At 35.5% G+C, this 7,983-nt stretch overlaps 1 long non-coding RNA gene across 1 annotated transcript; it reads left to right on the top strand.

Moving 5' to 3' along the window:
• The first annotated feature begins 1,747 nt into the window (after nt 1–1,747).
• On the top strand, nt 1,748–5,744 carry LOC131553844 (uncharacterized). Its single transcript, XR_009274279.1, has 5 exons — nt 1,748–1,975; nt 2,172–2,307; nt 2,622–2,676; nt 4,055–4,178; nt 5,061–5,744. It is a non-coding gene; the product is annotated as an uncharacterized LOC131553844 (long non-coding RNA).
• Nucleotides 5,745–7,983: the final 2,239 nt, after the last annotated feature.

The following is a 7,983-nucleotide window of genomic DNA, read 5'->3' on the forward strand; positions in this document are numbered from 1 at the left end:
CACTAGATCAACACACCATGACTGATAGACTAGAGCTGCTCCGTGTGTTTATCCACTGACCTACAACATGCCAGATCTGACAGCGGCGGATGTAAAGATGAAGTTAGTAAATTACATGTGTCATAAGTTCAGCTGAGCACTTGAACTGGTCAACAAGAATAATTACAGTACTTTGTCAAATCCAAGAGTAACAAGAGCTTAAATGAGTAAATAAATAACATAAAAACAGTGACTACTTGTGCTATTGAAACGGTTGCTTGAGTATTTTTTTTTTGTATATATGTAATTGTAAAATAAAGATAACAGGTGTTTGGACTACATCACATACACTGTTTATTCAAACAGTACACGATCTTCTTAAAATATTCTAGCATAGCCTAATTAATATTAATTTACAGTATTTTCACAGGTTTGGAACAACATGATGCAGACTAGTAAATGATTACACTATATCCGTTTGTGGATAAGCTTTTCCTGTTAGAGAAAGAGATGAGGAGACCAACTTGCAGTGCTTGCAGCATCTTTTCCTACATGTTTCACAACAAGCAGAGTTTTTCCCAGCACAGCATTCTGTCAAATTCAGGATGTTAAATCTGGTTTTGTTGAAGAACGTTGTTGAGATTTCATCATTGACATTTTTGTGCATTCGCTCGGAAAATGCACTTCTGTCTTGATTTTGTTTTGCTTGCATTGTAGACGCCGGCTTTCTGTTGTGCAGCCTTGTTTTGTTTTTTTTGCTTACCCATTTATACGGCTAGGATATACTCGCTGAGTCGGCATCTTGTCAAGGTGGTTCTCAGGTTTATTTCTGTCTCAGTGGACAAATAACCTGCCACCGTGTACTGTCCTTTTAGACTCAGATAGCATTACATATTGGCTTTTTCCACAAAGTTTATTTGTAGTGCTTCAGTAAGTATATTGTTGGTAAATGCTACATTCAACATCTCAATCTGAAGTTTGCCCATTTGCTGAATTCTTGAAGTGTTTGTGGACTTGACTTTTACATTTAGAAGTGCCTCAAACACTTACAAAGAAGTATCAATGAGAGAATGACAGTATTTCTGATAATAACGTGAACACCTGGAATAGGCAGTATTTCTCTATGAAGGTGTTTTATTATCATTTACCTTCAATACAATCTCCAACCTTCTTAGAATAGGTTCATACAACTTCTAAATCGCCTCCATTTGAATGTCGTCTATCAGAACATCCACCAGTTGCTTTAGAGATGTTGAAGAAGGGAATCGGCTTTTCACTATTCTCAGTGGTGTGATATTGATATTTAAGTCAGGCGATTTGTCTGACCAGGGCAGATGTTCATCTCGGAGCTCAAAACTCTCAAAGTTTTATAATCGTGACACCATCTTTCACATTTTAGAACTGGTGTCTGTGATTAAAGATTCAGCAATTGCTGCTCTTTCGTGGATCTTGGCTTTGTGAAGTTTTCTGTGGTCAGTAAGAGAATCCTTCTTAGTGTTTGACAGTCCCTATCATTCACTTTTGGTTTTCGCCCACTAGTCTTGCCATGCTTTATGTAAACAGTCATAAGACTGCTGTTCTTAAAACACCAAACAATTCAGCTATTAAGATAACAGCTACACTGTAAAAAAAATCCGTAAAAATACAGTACAATATACCGTAATAATTTGAAGGAATTTTCCTTATTTAGTTTTTACAGGTGTTTTTCCGTATTTTTTTAATTACGCTTTGCATTGTGGGAACAAGAACCTCAGTCGATTATCGGCGCGAAAACAGTGCTTGAGCAGACGCCATTATTCACAGAGACAGTCTCGGTAAAAATGTCATTTTAAAGTCGGATTTCGGGTTTGAGGAACCGTTCTTACACTTCCGTGGTAAATTATATTTTGTTAAATGTAACAAACTGTAACGTTAATTTAGTTGCTGCCTTGTTTGCCAAATGAATGTCGGAGCCGTCGCATTTGACATTTTCAGTCACATCTCACTCGACGTGGAGGTAAGTTACGTGTTACAGTGTGCTCACTTTCAGTTTTATAAAGACGTTTATTAACTTTTAATTGTTATTGATGCAGTGTATTTGTTACTGCGCGTGCCGTAAAGCATCCGGCATGTTAACGTTACTGAGGTGATGTTAAGCAGCTAAATCTGAAGTGTCGTACAACTGTGTTTAGAGCGCTGTGTGCTTTCAACAGAAGCTGGCAGAGGAATTGTCAAGAAAAGAAGATACCATTACGACTTTTTTTATTCTTTAAAAGAGATTAAACGACTAGGTGAAGATCTGACATCGCGGAATTCTTCAAGGATAACGCAACTTTTCTGCCAAACGAGGTAGGTTTAGACGTTTTATTGTCTTGTTTGTTACACACACACACACGCACGCGAAGTTTGTTTGGTAACGTTACTGGCACGCTGTCGGTGAACGCGCACGCTTCAGACACGCGTCAGGAGCACATCGAGTTCTTACACGGACAAAAGCACACAAAATTATGTCAAAATGACCATTTTTGGCTAGTGACAGTTTTAAATAAGTTAAAATGTCTTGACTGATGTAAAGTTGGGATGTGTCAGATGTGAGTCATGTTTAAAAGGGACAGCAGTTCATGACATTCATTGCGTTTCTTTGTTTTCTTTTCTAATGACAGGTCGTAATTGCTGCTGTATTGTGCATCCCAAGCACCCCCTGCATTCTTATCAAGGGTTTGTATTCTGTTTTATTTATTAACACTACAGTTTTATTTATGGAAGCATATGGGGAGCAAAATTCAATTTGAAATGCAAAATTTTCCCATACATCTGTGCAATATTTAGTGCAAAATGAAAATTCAATTATATAATTTACGTTAGCCATTTCCTACACTAGTTTTAATATGCAACATAAAATCATATTTTAACGCTTTATAAGTTGCAAAATGAAAATGTATTACACAAATTGATTAGATATGTTTAATATGTCCAAGCCAAGACTGTAGTAAAATTATAATTTAATTGCTGTTTTTCCTAAATGCATTTAGACTTCGGGGTTAGGACACTTGGGGTTGCATTTTCATCATAACCGCATGATAATTGTAGCAAAATGCACTGAGAATTTGAGGATGCATTCTGAGCCAAAGGTGCAATAAAAGGGTAGCAAAATGCTGATTTAAATGTCTTTTGTTTTTCTTAAATGCATTGACACTTACATATAAGATGTTTCAATTGCATTTTCATTTAATACCTCGCTATGAATTTAAAGTCAGTGTGGATTTGAAATGCATTTGAAAATGCAACACGCCCCTGACCTGTCAATCGTTAGGTGGGGCTCAGCAACAGGACGCACAATAGGTCAATATTCACCGTCAACCAAGCGCTTTCCACATTGACTTATTCATTGCAGGGTATTAAATGAAAATGTTATTGAAATGTCTTGCATGTAAGTGTCAATGCATTTAAGAAAAATGAAAGATATTTAAATCCGCATTCTGCTACCCTTTTGCTGCACCTTTGGCTCAGAATGCGTCCTCAAATTCTAACTGCATTTTGCTACAATTATCATGAGGTATTATGATGGAAATGCAATCCCAAGTGTCCTACCCCTAAGTCTAAATGCATTTAGGAAAAACAGCATTTAAATGATAATTTTGCTACAGTTTTTGCACATGTTAAACACATCTAATTAATTTGGGTAAGAATTTTTTGTTTTAATTAACTTAATATTGTGAATAAATAACTTATAAAGTGTTAAAACGTTTTTTAATTTGCATATTAAAACTAGTGTAGAAAATGGCAAATGTAAATTATATAACTGAATTTTCATTTTGCACTAAAATTTGGACACATGTATGGCAAAATGTAAATAAAAATACAGAACTACATTGTCATTTTGTGTATTGCAATGCATTGCCATTTTGCATATTTCAAATTGAATTTTGCTACCCATATGCTTCCATTTTTATTTACATTTAGGGATGTTCAGTGCTGACAAACATTAGTAATTGAGTCGTTTATTCAGTTAGATTTAATCAATGTTTGGAGTGGCTTTCTGAATTTACAATGTGTTTATAATTTCTTATTTTTTTATTGTTATTGATGATTCCAGATTGCTGTCATTCAAGAACTTATCATTTCCTCCCCCATTGTGGCTGAGCTACACATTCTCTTCATTTTATTTTAAACATAAAACATCCAGAGGAGATGGCACCTACGTTGGAATTCATACAAATGTACGGAACGTATGTAATGAAACTGTGTATAAAGCATTTTGTGTTGCTGTTTAGTTGAAAATAATCAAAGGGGTTAGTTCACTCAAAAATGAAAATTCTGTCATTAATTACTCACCCTCATGCCGTTCCAAATCCATAAGACCTTCGTTCATCTTTGCAACACAAATTATGATATTTTTGATGAAGCATGAGAGCTTTCTGACCCTCCATAGACAGCAAGGGTCCTTACACGGTCAAGGCACAGAAACGTAGTATAAGGACATCGTTAAAACAGTCCATCTGCCCAGTGGTTCAATCTGAACTTTATGAAGTGATGAGAATACTTTTTGTATGCAAAGAAAATAAAAATAACTTTATTCAACAAGTCGTTATTTAACAAAAACAGCGTATCCGTGTGGTGCGGCTGATACAGAACAGCGTACGCAGTTTGCTTTCAGCGGATATTCTCCAAAATGGCGCTACTGTGACGCAGATGCAACGAATTGTTGAATAAAGTTGTTATTTTTATTTTCTTTGTGTACAAAGTATTCTCATCACTTCATAAAGTTCAGATTGAACCACTGATGGCAGATGGACTATTTTGACGATGCTTTTCATACTTTTCTGGGCCAAAATATCTTTAATTGTGTTTTGAAGACGAACGAAGCTTTTACGGGTTTGGAACGACATGGGGGGGAAAGTGATTGACTAAATTTTCATTTTGGGATGGAGTAACCCTTTAAGTATATCATAAAACATTGTTGACAAGATCACATGACGGATACAATTGGAGACCACTGGAAATGCAAGTTTAGGAACTTGAACTTGATAATTCAATCTCAACCTGTTCTGCACGTTACTCTATACTTCACTTTCATTCATTTAATTTCTTTTCATTTCCAGTCTTCCTGTGAAGAAATCCTGAACAAGGGTCGACAGTTCAGATGAAGGGAACCTACGCTTCCAAGACTCATGTATGAACAACTTCAAGAATCCATGTACAATTTGAGCTTTTTTTCAAATCTCAACATGGAACTTGGACTGAACATGCAGCAAAAGGAAAAAAGTAGTAGTTTCCCCAAGCTGGCACATGGCAAGAGATACTAAAAGCACACAAACACTTGGAGCCCTGCTCTTAATTTAGATTGTATAGTTCTCTTAGTTTCACATTGAAATGTTAGGCATGAGTGCATGAATCTTTGTTCTTTATTTTCTAATGATGTACAAGAGTTTTTTTTTTTTTTGTTTTTGCAGTACCATGTCAGTTGTAGATGACAGAATTCAAATTTTTTGATGTGAACTGTCCTTTTAAATAACATTTCACTTGACTATTGACTAGAAGTATGTAGCAATTGTTATTAATGACAGCCCTGTCTTTGTATAAATGTTTTCCCATGTATCTGAAAATGTTTCACAGTGAAGTTTATCTTTGTGACCACTATTTGGTGCAACACCAATATTGTACAAGTAGCTGCTCATGTTTTCTTTTTTCTGCCTGGTGCTGTTTAAAACTAAAACACATTGTTAAATTAATTGATGTAGTAATATTTTTGTCTTCACCTGTTAAAGGCAAATAAAAGCTACTGAACGCACTTTTAAGAATGTTTACATGAGGTAAAAATAAACCATGTTCAATTTGTATATATTGTGCTGGATTTATTTGCTACTAAAGATAGGCCTATGCTATAATTTTTTAGAAATTTCTGCAAAACAGATTGTCCGCTTATGATACAGAAGAAAATGTAAATCTACAGAATTTTCCTTTTTAATGTGGAAGGAAATGTCCGTAAATTTAACAGAAAATGTCCTGGTAATTTTCTGCCAGTACATTATCAGTTTTTTTACTGAATTTTTTTTTACAGTGTAAATAGGCTCCAAGATTTGTCCTTTTTGGAAGTCTGACAAATCACCCATTTCACCCACAGCTTGAACTAAACACTGCTGAAAACAATTTATACTACACCGATATACAAACTAGAGAATATAGACAACTGTCCATTTAAATTTTTCAATGTAGTCTGCAAAAATGGTAGTAACACATATTTATATTTCAGAGCACACCTTCAACATTTTTGACTCCTTAAAGTGATTTGTGGCGGCATTTTTTTAACCTTTGTGAAGGCATTTTTTCTGACCTTATTAAATGTATGTAATCTTTTATGTCAAATTCATACATGTATATTTAGAAACTTCTTCAAAATGTTTTAATTAAACAATAAATTCAGTTAGAATAATGAGATACAATTAGGAAGAATAAGTTACCAATCAAATAAAATCAGTATCAACAATTCATCTTTACATGTGGCACAGAAGAACACAAAAATGGTATTTAGCTGTATTTACAGACTGTTTAATGAGGCTTTAAATGATACTTCAAAAATGAAACTAAAACCACTAGTAGGTGGCAGCAAGGTCACTCAATCATTCAATCGATTAATTCAAACGGCCGATTCATTCAGGAATGAAGCAAGTGTGACTATCTTCATGAATGGTTCATTGAATCATTGACTCGTTAGATTCGTACTAAAATTTCATATTAACTGCTGGTTTATTGAATCAATATCACATTTGCAAACTTCCTTTATAATCATTAAAATGCTGTCACTAATCTAGTTCATAAACTTCACAACGTCTATTATAATTAAACAAGCACAATGAATCTCTTACTTACATTGTGTCTACACTTTGATTGTTATAATGAGAGGATTTGCGAGCTTGCATAACTGCAATTGAACACACTGTAGAGCCCTGCCCTGTATTTGAATATGGTAATCATTCAGTAGTATGGTATATTTCAAAGATCCACCACAGCGATGCATTGCCTGCTAACGAAGGCTCAGACTCTGTGGTCTGTCGCACAGTGTGACTATGGTGTGTATGTCATACGAATAGTCACCGTGCAAGCGATCAAACAGAGACACCTCCGTTCCCTGTTCGACTCCATATTAATGAAGCATTTAAATGGAGATCTGAGAGCAGCTCAGCATCACTGAGCACCGGAGAGCAGAGGCACACGGTGTCACTTCTGCAGGTGCACGATGTCTCTGTGTTAAACCCATGTGGAAGCATGTTCTTATTACATGAGATTCAGTTATCATTAATGTACGAACAGACTGCTGCTCTGTGAAAGTACACCGGAAGTATTAGATTAAGTCCTGTCAGTTTCCATTTGCATGCAATGTTTTAATTTGACAGGCTGGAGCTATTTCTGCAGCTGTCTGGAGCATCAAGGTGCCAGTCCAGATTGTTTACTGTCTCAAACACTTACCCTGTTTACAACTGAACCGGAGCGATAACATTTGTTTTGCACTTTCACATTCAGCTCGTTCACACGTTTAACAAGATTTCTGAATGTGGGAATATTTCTCTTTTTTGAAACGAAGGTGATTATAACTACGTCAGACTAACCCTGATCTTACACCTAAAAGAAAACCACTTCCATTTTTAGAGTAACAACAACAACAATAAAACATTATGTGCTTCATATAAACAGCTTTTTTATCTTCATAGGATTTCATCCTCAAGGATTTGTCAGATTAAACATATTTATTTGGAAGTTTTTCAGCAAAGTGTCACTGGGTTAGAAACACACTCAGGGTCGGCGCTAGCTATGTGAGATATGACATAAAGACCAGCTTTAGTTAGGTTTAAAATCATTTCTTATTTGTGACACGCAAAGGCAAATCGAAGCAGCTGTTGAGTGCTTTATTTGAGCTGAAAGACTGTAAAATACTTGTCAGCATTAGAACAGGCCTGAGTGTAATTTAGCACTTGTGACAGTGGTGATATTTGTAAAGTGCCACAAAACTGGAAACACCACAAGATG

Source organism: Onychostoma macrolepis, chromosome 14 (assembly GCF_012432095.1).
Source record: "Onychostoma macrolepis isolate SWU-2019 chromosome 14, ASM1243209v1, whole genome shotgun sequence".
Lineage (NCBI taxonomy): Eukaryota > Metazoa > Chordata > Actinopteri > Cypriniformes > Cyprinidae > Onychostoma > Onychostoma macrolepis.